The following is a 16,468-nucleotide window of genomic DNA, read 5'->3' as shown; positions in this document are numbered from 1 at the left end:
GACATAATTAAATATTATTTTTTTGTTAAATACATGTTCCCAAATTTGTGGTTAGTTTTTCAATGGATGTATAGGAAGAAATATATGTAACCAAATTGTTTTAAAAATAACCAAGAATTTTCATATTTTATGATAGAGATAAATGGTCTTAATAATATTATTTTATTGAAATAAGGAGTTGAGAAATGAGAGTATCTATGCAATTCTTTCAATTTTTAAACTACAGAAGATTTCTAAACATAATATGCATTTGCTCACAAATAAAAAGTAAGGAATCATTTTTATCGTAGTTTCTACCTCACTATTTAAAAAAAAAAAAATCTAATAAATTTAAAATTACATTTCACGTTTTATACACAGGGATGAAAACTATAGCGGAGAAAAACTGCAGTTGTACGTTTTCCCTTAATCTAAAAACATAGCTTAAAGTTCAAACTAAGGAATCGCTTCTCTTTTTAAAAGTCCAAAAAGAGAGCAAACACCAACTTGTAAAACGGATCTCCTTTCTGTTTTGTCATTTTTATTTTCATAAAATGTATAGTTATTATTTAGCCAAGTGTTCGTTTTATCGACCTTTAAACTTGACATTTTTTTTTCTGGGAATTTATTATTTAAAGTGCACCCAAACACTTTACGTAGGTTAGCTTGTTTATGTTTAATTATATCGAATATTCTTCCTTCTCAAATTCTGTCAACATCAATTAATGAATATAGTAAATTAGCAAGTTTTCTTCTTGCATATATAGTTGAAAATCCTATTATCTCTACGAAGTTCTAAAATTCCTGAAAGTTATTTGTCTATCATAAAATATCCAAAATAGATAGCTCACCTGCATAATACGCATCTTATACTATGTACTTTGTAATTTATAATTTTTAATTCTGTCGAATCTTCTTACATTATGTATTCATCACAACTTTATCGTTTTCATAACGTTTATTATATCTTATCTATATTTTTCGCTATAAAATCATAGTAATTACATTTAAGATGGGTAGTTTTAAACGTTAAGGGCGCTAAAAATGTCTTAAGTCTTCAAACTATCTACTTTGACGTTTTTGGGACATAAAAAATATAAAAATTAAAAAACTAAAATTTTAAGATTGAGGTTTATGGGGGCTTACTGAGTTGAATAAACGTACGTATCCCTAATCCGACGGTTGTTATTTTAATTTTCTGACGACGCGTGTGGTGTGGATTATTATTATTTTTTAAGTTGGTAATTTCGAAAAAAGAAACCGCGTATTTTTATGTTTCTATACAAATGAATAATCGATAGGTATCACGATATGGATGAAATAAACGCAATAACGAAATGGGTTTATACATTACATTCTTAACAGAATTGGATACCGTGTATTTCGATTGCAATCTTGAGCCGACAAACTCTAAGAATAAGAAAAAACAAACAAAATTATGCGAACTGTCTATGGGTATTGCGCGAATATGTGCTCCGTAAATTTGCGTTGATTTTAAATATTTGCGTCACACAGATACAAACAAAAAACAAACAGATAAACATAATTTAACGTGTCCCGTGTTATCCAGAGGGTCTGACAACTTAACCGAAAATCGTGTAAATCGATAAACACGGTTTTAAAGTCGTCTCTGTGACGCTTTATGAATAATTTATTATTGACAAAAGCATATTTTATTGTAAAAAGCAAAGTGTAAAGGTCACGACTAGATACCGTGGGTGTGTATAAAAAAAGTATGAAATATTATAGGTACACTTCTTTCTACGGAAAAACACTAATTTTCAATTACTTTTTAATGGTTTTTTTTTTGTATTTTTAAGCACAATTCGAATGCATTAAAACAATTTTGGTTTTTACTAATGACATATTTGAAAAAAGATCAAAATTTTAAACTTATATTTTTACTATTATAATTTACCGAAAACGATAAGTTTTTACTTTTTAGTTAACAAAATATTATTTTATACTTTTATTAGATTCAAATTTTGTGGAAATAAAAAAATAAACAATTTATACAAATCTGCTCTATTTATAAACAACATTAAAAATAGTACAATCATCGATATTTGTACATAAAATATAATCGAAAATTTCAGCAACTATTAAAGAAATAAAAATCTAAAAAATTATTCTCACTAGAAATAGTAAAAATATTATATTTATTACAAAAAATAAAATAAAATTTATTTCCATATTTTAACTGAAGTGCTTTAAATTATGTAATATAAAATATAAACTTAAACGTACCAATAATAAATCCGTTTGAAAATCAATCTTTCGTTCGTTAAAAAATGCGAAATGGGTTTTGTGAAACTTAAAAATATCCAAAAAAAATCGTGCCAGAGCTATAATATTTCCGATTGTCGTTTGATAGATATGTCGTTGATAAATCGTCGCGGTATTCGCCTGTCTGCCAATTCTATATTATAATAATATTATTATACATCTATCATACCATTTTTAGAATTATTTTTTCAAGCACGAGACGTTGATGCGTTTTTAAACTTTTTATCGATTTTTCCCTTCAGAAAAAAATAAAATAAAAACAATTTTTTGACGACGAATTTTTTGCCGAAATCGGCTTACGCGCTTGCGATTCTCACCTGCGTAGTTGATGACACGGCGGCGGTAGCGGCGGCGGGCGACAGCCGGAACAACGACAATATTATTATCATCCATGTTCGAGCGAGTTTCCGGGCGTCACTTCCGGCGGCTACTACCAAGGCAACGGTGATCCGACAACGACGACGATGGAGATATCATGACACTATATTATGCGATAATATTAAAATGGTATATATCTAAATCTATCCGACGACACGGCACAAATCGCTGGCGTAAAATCACTAGTCGTTTATCGAACGGTGGACGACCCGAGAATTGTAAAATTGTAGACGAAAGAACAAAATACGTGACAGAAGACGTAGGACGCTGCGACTCATGCGCACAATCACTGCCGAATAGATAATATTATGTCGCCCGATATTATAACGGTAGCAACGGCGTTAATTCCGAACGCGTTAACGATACATTTCCTGTATACGATAGCCTATTCATGTTTCCATTTAGGTACCACATATTGTCTCCGACACACTACACTCGGATTGAGGGTCATATTTTCGTTATTAAATACCTAGTTCATAAAATATTATTTCATATATTATTGTGATAGATGAATACTACTCCGTATACTTGGACGAAACATTGTTTAAAAAGTATTTTGAACGACTATTTGAACGCATCGAAAACTTAGTACTCTGCGAACATAGATACGTACTTTGAATAAAATAATTTATTTTTGAAAAGTAGTTTCTAATGATAAGTATTTCAATTAGGCAAGCGACTATAATAATGAGTATGTATACCGGAAGAAGAATTAGGATCTCGACACGTTTTAAATTTTTTCATTTGTGTATAGGTATTTTGATATACTATAGCTGGATTACCAAGTCATATTCGTTTCATTCGCGATTTGGGTAATCGACAATAACAGTTTGTGTTGAACAATATTTAGTCAACGAGAAAATAGGATAAACGCATCTGAAAATTTGGATCATCCGTGTCATACTTGTTTTTGGATATCCACCGGATACGGAAAAACGTGTAGAAAGTTTAGTAGGTAACCGTCGCGCACCAAACACACCCACACACGTATATGGCGACAACCACACATATTGTATTGTAATACATAGTCGTCTTAGTGATAATGTAAAATCGGTAAAATGACCGACTGCTCTGATCAGAGAAGTCTGCGATTACAATGTTTTCCACTGTGGTGTGATATGAAAATCACCAAAGTAATTAAATACATTATATTTGATATAGATATTGCGCTATTATTCGGCTGTTATTGCGACAAAATGTGTAAAAACGGATCTCTTTGATGTGCGAATTCGGCCATTTCCCTCGCTTCGAAACATTTAATTGCGGTTATGAAGGAAGTCGGCTATCTAGTTTTACCTAAAAATCTATTCCGTGGTCGTACCATACTTTATGTGTGCCGACAGTCTTATAATAGTAAGCTACCTACGGCGTTCGGAGATCGAGTATAAAGTCGCGGGTCACAGCCGGTACGACGTCAGCCGCGTCGTGTCCAAAATTCGAGATGTGCGCTCCGCAACCATAAACATTTCCCAGCAGTAGTAGGCACAAGGTTAGTGACTGATACCATAGTTACAACGGTCATTCGGAATACGATAAAAGGTACACGACACGACAGACGACGTAGCTGCAATGAGCCCGGCATTAATGTATATCGCGGTAAGTGTGTTATCTTTGATCGTCGTCGTCGTTGCGCGTACGTGTGTGTATACGTTTGATCCCCACTGCGGATCGAGTTAGCGACTTCAAACTTTTCGTGGACGCGGCGCGCGGCGAAAAACACGCAGTCTGACGAGAAGAAAAAAGAGGGAAAAGATATGTTTAATGTGTGTTGTGTACGGGGCGATAACGTTTCTGCCATTATTATCGTCTCCTAACGCGCCGAACACGTGCGATACACACACGCTCACACGCACACCACACACACACACACACACACACACACACACACACACACACACACACCCACAAACGTGTATATATATATATATATATATGGGCGTCCGCGCAATGAGCGGATTCGTAAAGCCTAACCTACGCGATAGCGAACGCTCGCGTGTACGTGTTCTGCACAGCGAATAAACTTTTTTTGGATTCGTAAATTTTTTTTTATCAAGTCTTAAAAGCACATTAGACAATTTTCTATAGGTATTTTTATTTTTATTTTTACAGACACGACTTTTCCACGTACCTGCGCACAGCCACACATGGCCACGAACCACGCATTCCGCGTATCTTATTATTTACCATTATATTATACCACAGGTTTACCGCGTTTACCAACCGTAACGATATAAATATTATTCCACTCGTATGCTACGTATTACACTCGTCTTATTCGACCTCATCACGCGTGAGAGTTCTCGCGCAGTTATAATATGCGTTTCGAATAAACGAGTGTTGTCGTTACACAAACAAATAATAATATTATACTCATTAGTCGCTCGCCGCTAACGATATAAAACGACACATCATTATAAAATAATATAAATCTATAACGTGCGTATAATATACCTGTAGGTTAAAAATAATATAATATAATACAATATTGATAGACAGCCGATATTTTTTATGGAAATTACAATTAATTCAAATTAATTACTGCAGATAATATTATATTATTATATCATCTTGATGACGGTACGTTCAATGGTAAATAAGTGAATAAAATACATAAATTTGATCTATGTTTTAGCATTAGGCGTTGCTCAGACAATATATAAATATATTAGCTTGCACAGTGGACTTTATAGATATATGTTTTTCATAGAGTAGTGATATAATCTATAACCATAAAACATTTTAAGTACCTACCTACATTATATACAATTTAATTATTTAAAAAAATATATTATTTCAGTCTACACAAATTTTGAGAGTATTTAAATACAATTAAAATTAATTTACATACAAATTAAGGGCGTATTTTATCTGTGTCTAGAGGAATAAGCAATTTTTTATGTTTCTATTGAATTTGCACAAATTATACTTTTATTCTTTGCAGAATTAAAAACTTTTTTCTATTAATTTATCTAAAGGTCCCTTGAAGAGATGCTCTCATTCGAGTAAATAAATAAAAACATATAATTAAATGTATATGTACAATGAAACTTCCATATCAAAAAGTCTCAACGGACAACAAAATAAACTCTTATTATAGAGGAATTCATTAAATAGAATTAAATAATTTCATTTCTAATTTGGTTGTTTTTCTCAATTTCGTTAAATGGAAGCTTTACTGTATTATATTCTGTATATAAATATGAAAACAACAATATAAACATATGTATTATTTTAAATAATTACATTATAATAACTTAATAAAAAAAAAAAATGAAATGAGGAATTCCTGCATCGCTACCTTCAATTAGAACATTGATAATACTAACACTAATTATAATAATGATAATAATGATAATAATAATAATTGGCATCATAAAGTATACATTAATATCACACTTGTCTGTCTTCGAAATTTGAGTGACTTTTTACGTATCAATCATACTCGTATATGGTGTTTGGTGACAAATTATTGACCATTGACAATTGTTAAATATTATTCACCTCTAAAACATGCATTTTAATTTCAAAATATACTTTAAAATAATCGCGAGGGTAGACATTTAAAAAATATACCTATAACGAAACTTAATTGCATACTATGTTACTAAATACAAATTATTTTAAAATATTTAAAATTATATAATAATATGATGTGAAAATATGCTGTTTTTACCTAAAATTATTAAGAATAATACATTTTATGGTTAAGTATGCAATGTATCTATATTTATTTAATTAGAAAAAACTAACAATTGATAGCGCAAAACAAGAAAAACTATAAATGCATAATTTATATATAAACACAAATTAATAACATCTTTTGTACATGCTTTGAAAACCGTATAACAATTTATAAAATACATTTTATTTAAAATATATTCTTTAATGAATAAATACTAATGGAAATATTCAAATTGTATAAAAATAAAGTTGTATCGATGAATAATATGAACCAGAATTATAGTTCTTTTGTAACATGTTTATCGGAAAATTGTACTTTTGGATAAATATTTTTTTTCGTCATATCGTGTTTGATTCATTACACGAAAGGTAACAGTGACTTAATCACCGCTTCAGAGGATATTTTAAGCTGAACTCATTTTAACTCACTTATTAAAACCATTTATTCCTAAGTAGAAGGTAATCGGCTTAGACGGGAAAAGAAAACATTTATAAATTGTGATTAAATCTTAAAATGGATAGAAAGAAAGTATTAGTGTAAAGTGGTTTTAAATAAGGATAACATTCGAAATAAATAAAATGAGAACAGTGATAGTTATAGTCTTTGTTATAATAATTTCAGTATCATTGAAGTATATATTATTTTCTTTATGCACGTTTTATGTTTGTTAAAATGACAGTGCAATGTACGAACGTTGGTGAGTATTTTAAATTATGCCTCTTACCAGTTATGTAACTCATTTTGTATTTTGACATTTAATAATATTTATGACGACTACTACTACTAGGTGCTCGTTACTTTGTTTCTGATAATGTAAATGTCAAAACACATCCTTAAACTTAACTTATTAAAATAAATTGTTTATGGTCAAAAGCTGTATGCATAAAATGAATATTTAATGTGGCTGTGTGTACATTTTAAAAGTTTTATTGTTTTAATAATGTCAACTCTGTCTCTCTTTTTATCAAAACTTTTTTCAGTTCTTCTATACATACATAAATATATATATATATATAAAATATACCTATATATCATAATTGTATTAAAATGGAAAAGTTATTGTAATTAAAATCCTTTTTTCCATTTAAATAAAAAATGATGATTAAATGTATTTTTATTGACCATAATTTAGAAACAAAATTTCACTGGAAATGAGGTCACACTTAATGTAGTAATAATATTAATTTTTTGGTACTTAAATTGTTTAAGTAAAAATATAAGCTGTATTAAAGTACTAGTATTTTGTATAGATTAATTAACGGATTGGTAATACAAATTAGTATTCTGTTGACATTATTACAATTTTTTATTTTGAGAAAAATATAAAAAAAATGTTTTATACATTTCTACTTTATACTTTTTTAAATAATAAAACATTAAGCTAATAAATAATGATGTCTAATTGTTATAATCTTTATCTAATTAATACATGTTTAATAATACTGCTATTAATTTGTTATACTTATACATCTACAGTTTGTTGTTACAGTAGCCAAGTCGTATTTATTATTAAGTTTAATTAGAAGTAAAATTCATTTATACGTTTTAGTTTTTAAAATATTTCAATAAATTGTACATTGAATTTCAATTTGTTAATATTTTGTGAATAATTTTTGTTTTGCAGTTTTTCCTGTTTTTGTAAACAGTAAGTGAGTGGCACTTAGCATAGTTTTTGTATCAGATTCCTCTTTCTAGTTGGACGACATTCGTTTCTCAATGGCACTCGTTTTCTTTTTTATTTTATTTTAAAATAAGTAAGTGTTTTCGATGTAATATATATATACGTATTATATATTACTATGTCAATGTATATAGCAACAGTAGAAAAAAAAGATTTTCGAAAGTAAAGTGTATTTTATTTTAAAAAAGTCATTCAAAACATAGATTTTTGTTGGTAGGTACTCAAAAACCGTATGACTTAACATTTTTGAAAATTTCATAGAAATATAAAGATCTATTTTTGTTCCAAATATTAAAATTACAGTGAAATCAATAAGATTTCAGATTTTTTTGGTATTAAACAAATTTTGTTTTATTTTTTATTAAAATTTAATTGGCTAAAATTAAATAAATCATTTATTTCAATTCGTGTCATAATTAGATAATAATCCACATCTATACTAATTTATATATTGAATATAATATGTAAATAATATAATGATCTTGCTTCTAGTGTAGTAGTGAATTAAATTTCTTTTAAGTTTATGAATTTGATGTTTGTTTTAAAAGTTTTCATAAAGCAAATAATGGGGATTGAATTTGATTTTAGGAATCAAAACACTTTTACCCAGCATGAAGATAAATAAAAAATGCCTGAAAAATGCAAAAATTAATTATAGTTGCAATGTCAACACATTATATTATATATTGTATACCTATATAGAACCATATAACGAAATAAGCTGAAACGGTATTTGAACATTTTGAATTTATTTTCGAGCGTAATTTTACTTGTATTGTGTTTTTTCTGTAACTAATGTACAGTGGATCTAAGTGATACGAGATTTAAAGTGCATCAGCGTTGAAAGAAAATTATGTTGATAGCACACATCCACAATCTCAAAGCTTATTGAATATTTATCAGCGCGTTTATACGGCAAAAGTAGCAGGTATAGTAAAATATATAATTATATATTTGGATACAATAGACCCAATGGCACTAGATAACGGGTGGATATCGCCATTGCATACGTAATTGTATAATATGATACTGCTACAAGTGGACTTTTAATATTTAAAACCAAACTAATTATACTTTGTTTAAATTACGTTTTAGATTTATGTCAAATGTATTAATTATTAAAAAAAATATCATTATGATGTATGTTTTATGCATAATTGAGTTTAAATATATTGTATATTATAACACTTATTCTGAGTAATTAAGGTAATAATTAGATTAAATGATTCATAATATTATTTTTTAGTTTGAAAAATAACACTCAGCAACTTTGAGTCGGTCAACGTAGTATATATTATTATGTTAAATAAATTGTTCAATTTAAAATTCGATTTAATACGTATAATACATCAATTTTGTTATTTATATAATTCATTTAAATATTTTATATTCTTAAATACACATTTCGTTTTTAAAAATAAAAATAAAAATATAATTTATTGGATTTTATATTGTTGAATTGTAGTGTAATTATTGTTTATTTATAGTAATAAAAAAATAGTAATTCAGCGAAATTGACTGAAGAAAGATTCTGTATGTAAATTCGAAAAAATAATAATAATAGAATGGTAAATTTAAAATATTTAAATTGTATTTTTTATTACCTTTATTTATTTATATATATATATATTTTTAAGATTCGTAAATTTTTAATTTATTATTTTTTCCCTCTATTATAAACTTTTTTGATCTCAAATACACTAACGCGAAAATAATTGTTTTGTCATATTCTGAATTTCATAAATCTGGAAATGAAAATATTACCGACCGGGGTTATAAAAAGTTAAAAACATAATTTAAATATAACACAGTAGAGGATTAATTTATAATTATTTGAGTTGAATACTTTTCATTTTATTAATTCAGTTGTTTATGTATCTGTTGAATAATAAGCCCTTGGGATTTTAATTATAATTTCATAACGATCTTCTTAATCTTGTACCTACAAACGGCTGCACGCAAACCAATGTATACATGCACTGTCGATTAAATTACACCCAAGAATAGACATTTTTAACAATTAAATTGTAACGTTTTTAGTAACAAATCGTACGTCTCGAGTCAAACAACAATTCGAGTACGTTTTATTGTTGCCGCGTGTGGACAAAACCATGTGTTATTCGCAATAATGCTCATGACTCATGCGTTATTCTATAATTTTTTTTCCCGCGAGAAACATTGACTTCAATAAAAGAAGTGGGTACTAGTGTACTACATATCTCAATTATCCTAGGTGACAGGACGGAAAAGGATATGCATTAAACGGGGACTGTTACGACCGTAGGTACTTTTACAGTGTTTTAGGTCAGACTTAACATTAAAACGATTTATAAGTTTTCCAAAAGACCGGCGGAACAACGTTTCACAATAGATACATTTTATCAAAACCTTTTTCGAGTGTTGTTTAATAATTTTACATTGTAATTTTCGGAAATCCTTGAAATAATAACCATACCTAGTTGGTTTAATTAAATTTAATTAATAATTTTACTTCTATACAATGGTGCTACGATCAATACGAAATTATTAAAAGAATAAAAATAATAATAATGATGAAAATAAGAAATAATTGAAAGTAAAATAAAGCATACTTGAGTTTTTAATTTATAATGTAGTTATAGTTATATTTGTGTGTTAATAAGGGAGTTAGATATTAAATAACATAAACTGTATTATTTAAAACTCTTGCACGCTCACTAAAATATAATATTATTAATAAAATTATGATTATAAACTTTGCATAATATAATATATTAATTAAAATTGAGCTAACTAAATTAGGACACATTTTTCAAAATATAAACGATACTGAGTGTATGAATTTTATTATTGTTTGAAACGCGTTAAATTTTTGGTATTGTTGTTCAATAATTTAAAACCGTAAAGTATCTTAAGTATTGAAACGTTTTGCAAACATTGTGTTTGAATTAGTAATGATTAATATTTTCTCATGTAAGGTTATCATCTTTACCAAGCAAATATTATTTGATTTTAATGGTGAGTACTTTTTAATAATAAAGTCACAATCGATATTTTTATTTAAAAGACTTAAAAAGTTGTTTATTGTGTAGTTAAAATTGTACTCGAGTATTAAGTAACTTAGTTAAAATTTTTTAAAGATAACGAACAGCTTTGAATAATAATTAGGATTTATTAACGGATTTTTTTAAGGTATGTTTTGCAATGTTCTTGTTTTATTGAAAAAAAAAAATAATGCGAATTTATATTACAAAGCACGCCATCGTTGATTTACAGTCGCTAGTAAAATACGAGTGGATAATTCTTCGAATTTAGTTTTGAAAGCATTTTCACAACTAAAAAATACAAATGCACCACCGTCGCATATGGTGTTACCAGTCAGCGCACAGATATAATTTTTCGAATGGCGTATCAAACGATTATAGAATACGTCCCACGAGGAGAAGAATTAGGAGAATTAGAAGAAGAGGTGGAGGTAGATGTGTATTATATTATTGATCCGGTGTAACCCAAGTCGTTAAAATGATATTTGAAAAACTTTATTTACAATATACTCCGAAATCGAGCTTTTTAGTCACTATTATATTATACATAGGTACCTATATGCTGCTTTATATGTGTATGTCGTGCGCATATATATGGTTCTAAAAGTTTTTTTTATCTTATAAGTCACTATACACACGTAGACGGAAGTATGTGACTTGTATCGTACAGACGTGTTGTATAGTATGCATTATATCTAACAATATGGAGAACGCCAAGTCACAGATTGTATTTATATATATATAAGCAATTTTAATGATATTTTTTATCTTATGTACCAATTCATAGTAGGTAACTGACAAGATGTGGTCGAATGTCAGTAACATTGTTGGTTGTTGTACAAGTACAACATTATATAGAAAAACAGTTTTATACGAAAAACAACCACTTAATTAAAGTAGCTACAACTATGGCCAAGAAAACAAAATGTATATACGATAACTGATAATATAAGTAAGGCAATATTTTATGTGTCATATTATTTATTCGATACCTATTATAGTTAATGTGAAAAATATTATATTACCGTTATTATTCTTATGTTGTTCAAACTTATTCCTAAACAAACATTTTTATATGAATGTGAAAAAAATAAATAAGAACGCTACGACACAGATAATATTGTCTTATGTATATATTTGTGTTGTTCGGCTATGACTGAACCTTGAATGGTTTATTGTTTTCAAGCAAATCATTTATTCATGTGTGGCATCCTCTTACCACACACTGGAAACATTGTACTTTGTGTGTTATATGATAATATAATATACCTACTTATTGTCGGGTTTCCAGTGGTGAAAGAAGGGAGGGAGGTTAAATCGAATCGTCTAGCTGTATTTGTATTATAATTATATACAATTGCATGTAAAAACTATAACATTTTTAAATCTACATTCCGTGATCTGCAATTATGACTGCAGAAAGTTTCCAGTATACTAGCCTTAAAAAAATTTATAAGCAGTGATCAAAAAAATCTCAAAATCCGAATTATTGTTCAAGTTTTTGCAGAACAATTATTCTCACAAGACTTCTCTTACGCTATTGGACTGGGTAAAATAATTATTAATGATTAACAATTATTTGAACTTAAGTTTTAATACAATTTAAAAACTAAATATTGTTTTATAACTATATAAAAATGTAAAACTAAATATGAACAAAAAATTATTTTCGATAGAGCATTTTTTATTGACCGTATTCCTCACCACCACCCAAAAGCTTGACTTTGTCAACGCCCTCCGACGCTTATAGACCGTGATACACGCGTATTATACGCATTATAGGTATCTAAAGAGTGAACACGCTGGTTCAGCTTCGTTTAAAAGTTATTTTTTTGTTTGTTACTGAACAAGTCAACGAATTAATTATATTTTCTTAATATTTGTGTGTAAGACAAGATGTTCAAATCATTTATACATGTGTACTAGATTGTTCCCATTTAATCGGTTTGCGGTTTTTTCATCTCAGATAGATAAAATTGTCGATTGTACATAACAATATTTTAATGTAATAGACATATTATACACCTTATAACTTATATAAGCGTTTGATATCAAACCATCGGTTTATCGATTCATATTTTATACCGAAAGGTTTTCCGCGTACGTATACTGAATATTTATATACCTTTAGGCTATATGACGTTATAACCTCTGTTGTAATATTGTACTTCAGTGAATTGTGCTTACCAATAATAACGGAAACTTCAAACGATTATACGACAAACGAACTGGGGTTCACCGCTTTGACCGAAACATTCCACCCTGTATCAAGGTAGACGTGCGTGTATACCTCCTACACACTTAATATACAACCACAGTATAATAATGTATCGGTGGGATTTGCTAGCTGGTGGGTAATAATTAATGCTATGTGCGGGCGTTATTTCGCTCGATACGCGCTTAACACATGACCTAAACAGCAGTCAGTCAATCTCGGGGCTTTTTAGATACCTCCCTCCCTCCCACTAACAACCATCTTCCCCCACCGATCACTATACTATCCTTTGGTTTCCTCCCTTTTGTTTGTCGGTTGCACGCTCTCTCTCCTCTCCCTCTCTCTCGTCCTCTCTTCCTCTTTTTCAGGCTCCTGTTTCATCATTCTTACACCCGTCTTCATTCTTTAACCTTTCTACCGTACTCTGCCGAGTTGTCTAATAAAACTTTGTTACGATAAAAACTTTGCTTCACACGTATGCGTCTTCCCACCCCCATCTCTAACCCATGACTGTTTTACCGAATCTTCTCCGCCGACGTCAGCCTTTACTCGTATGCTTAACCATTGCCGCCGAACACAATATGCAACGGCGCAACCTGAGCATATCCACCTCAAAAGACGCAACACGCGCGCTTGTTTGCCATTGATTTTCCCTACGTTAAAAACGCAAATTAAAACCATCCCCGAATGCACGAGATCCGTTGATTTAATGTTGCGCACATATGAGGCATACGCAAAACGTCGTCACGAATGTGTAGTATTATATAATATAATAAAACAGGAGATTTGCTGCCGGTACATCAAATTATAAATGTGTTTTTACTCGAGCATCCTGCGTCCAATTATTAATTTTAACTTTTAAGGATGGTCGACTCTAATTCGTTTAGCTTTTATTAACCACCGTGGGACGTTAACAATACAATATTATATAATCCGATTTTCTATGCGATGATTATTATACGAGATCATAATCACATTAGGAAAACACAACAATAACGGTTTTTAAAAAATGTTGCACATCATCAGTCTCTACTTATATATGACTATTCATATGTGTATGTACATCGAAAATCTTATTTATTTTCAAGACGGACACATTCGCAGGCGTTGCTATTGATGCGATTACGAATCGTATTATAGTTACGATATTATGAAATATACTTGGCCCGTTATTGGTTTGGTTACGTTTTAGTCTATACGAGCTCTATGAATTGGCTTTCGGCGTATAAAACCAACATATATTTTACCATATTTTGTTATGTGTGTACCTTGACGGTGAAAAAATAATATAATTTATACACGCGAGCATCACGTGGCACGTCCATCGAGAAGATTTACAATTTCGCTAGGGAATTTGATTATCCACGTCGCCGCTATACTATCCGATCCGAACCGTTAATCTGACTTTTTGCATGCACGCGTCATGATTGGTATGATGCAATCGATAATATAAAACACATGACAATAAATTATTAATGTACGTTTTTGGATGTCTCGATTACTGTGTACGTTTTTCAATTTTCAACCGAACGATTGGAGATTATAAGATTATGGAGAGATTGATTTATAGATATGGCTTGATTGTTATCAACGGCTTTTAATGGATTTCATACTTTTGATAGTGTTCAATTATTGTATTATTATTATTTTTTTTTTTTATAAGACTTTTCAAACGGCAGAGACATACAGTTTAGTTTAGTTAAGACATGTAAACAGAAAATGTTCTGAGTGCAAATTCACTTAAAGTATAAATTTAGTGATCTGTAGAAAAGTTGTATACAACTTTAAATTACCAACTCAGTTCAAAGGTACTGTTTGAAAATGTTCATTGTCTTTTGGTCAGAGTACTAAAGGTTATATATATATTTGGCATCCGTTATAATTAGATTAAGAACACTTCTAGGGAAAATGTTTAGTTTGAAATGGTTTACTCATAGCATTACTAAAATGGTACTCGAAAACGTCGGCTGTTGTTCTTGACCTTATACGATTTGCGGTCGACGAGCTGGATATTTTCCATTTTATTTTTTCGATATTATTTCAAAATCAAGAATATTTTATGCATACATTTATATTTTAATAAAAATAAGTAATGCGCATCTTCCAAAAAATATAAAATAACTCTAATAATTACAAATATTTTATGTTCGAAAAGATACACTACTAAGTTATATTATAAAAATAACTCTATATGTTAGAAACCTAGATTCGATTCTATACCAAAACCTTTTGTAAAGCTTTATGCCGCGTTTGTTGAATATTATTAAACAAAACATTATACATACGGCGTACCTTTAATATCTAATTTAAATATGTAAAAAAATAATTTTAAAATACCTTTATTCTCTTTTATATTTTTGTTTCAGTTTTTCACACAGTTACGATAGTGATTAGACATAAACGTGTGTCTCAACCTGGTCTCGGCAACAACAATACAATGGAGTTGGCCACAACTCCAGGGATTCAGAGAAAAAGCAGGAGCATTTTGACCGTAGTTTGTTGGAAACAGGAACAGGAGGACGACGATGATGATGAGAGGAGTGGAATTCACCAACAGGACAGTATACCCGAAAGAGAAGAGTGCGCTCCCGTTTTTGTTTTAATTAGCCATCCTAATAAACGGGTCGGCGCGGGTTTTGATGGATGACGGCCGGGATTTTGACCTACCGAACACACACTCGCACACGAATCACGCTGGACCGTGGTTGTATTACACCGCGTGTTGCGAGCTTACGGTTCTACAGTACGTGACTGGCGTGTGGCTTAATATATATAGTGACTTTTGAAGCGATGGTGGACGGTGGTGGTGGTGGTGGTGGTGGTGGTGAAGGTGGGTACACACATATGTATAATATGATATTCGTTACTCAGTAAACGGTACAATACGGTGTGTGTAATATATATATAATATATTATATTATAGTTATAGTACTTATACCGATGTGCACACCTAGATGATCGGGTAGGGACTACGTACGTGTGTATAATAGTGTGATAGTTGGCTGCGGGTAGGCGCGTGTTATGGGTAGTTATATAATACATATATTTATATGTATGCGTGTGTTTGTGTAAAATGTTACATTTAGTACGACATAAACGCCGCGTGAATATTCCGAGGTGTAGCTAAATACGAGTCGCGAGGGTCACGTTTAGCCGCTCCTGGAGAGCTACACACACACACACACACACACACACACACACACACAACACTCGTGCGCATACTT

At 30.0% G+C, this 16,468-nt stretch overlaps 1 protein-coding gene across 4 annotated transcripts in view; it reads right to left on the bottom strand.

The window, feature by feature from the left end:
* Positions 1-16,468, bottom strand: part of LOC132923285 (leucine-rich repeats and immunoglobulin-like domains protein 2) — a 103,982-nt gene that overhangs the window by 47,937 nt on the left and 39,577 nt on the right. Inside the window, exons 1-2 of one of the 4 annotated variants that reach the window (XM_060987174.1) lie at positions 2,583-2,950; positions 2,227-2,398 (exon numbers count right to left, since the gene is read on the bottom strand). The exons of 2 other annotated variants lie outside the window; for them this stretch is intronic. The gene's annotated coding sequence lies outside the window, so the exon portion shown is untranslated. Of the gene's footprint in view, positions 1-2,226; positions 2,399-2,582; positions 2,951-16,468 lie in introns of those variants that run through there. One more of the 4 variants, XM_060987170.1, reaches the window with a different exon arrangement.

The sequence above is a fragment of the Rhopalosiphum padi genome, chromosome 2 (genome assembly GCF_020882245.1).
Source record: "Rhopalosiphum padi isolate XX-2018 chromosome 2, ASM2088224v1, whole genome shotgun sequence".
Lineage (NCBI taxonomy): Eukaryota > Metazoa > Arthropoda > Insecta > Hemiptera > Aphididae > Rhopalosiphum > Rhopalosiphum padi.
Note: the sequence above shows the minus strand (reverse complement) of the source record. Positions and strands in the feature narration are given on the sequence as shown.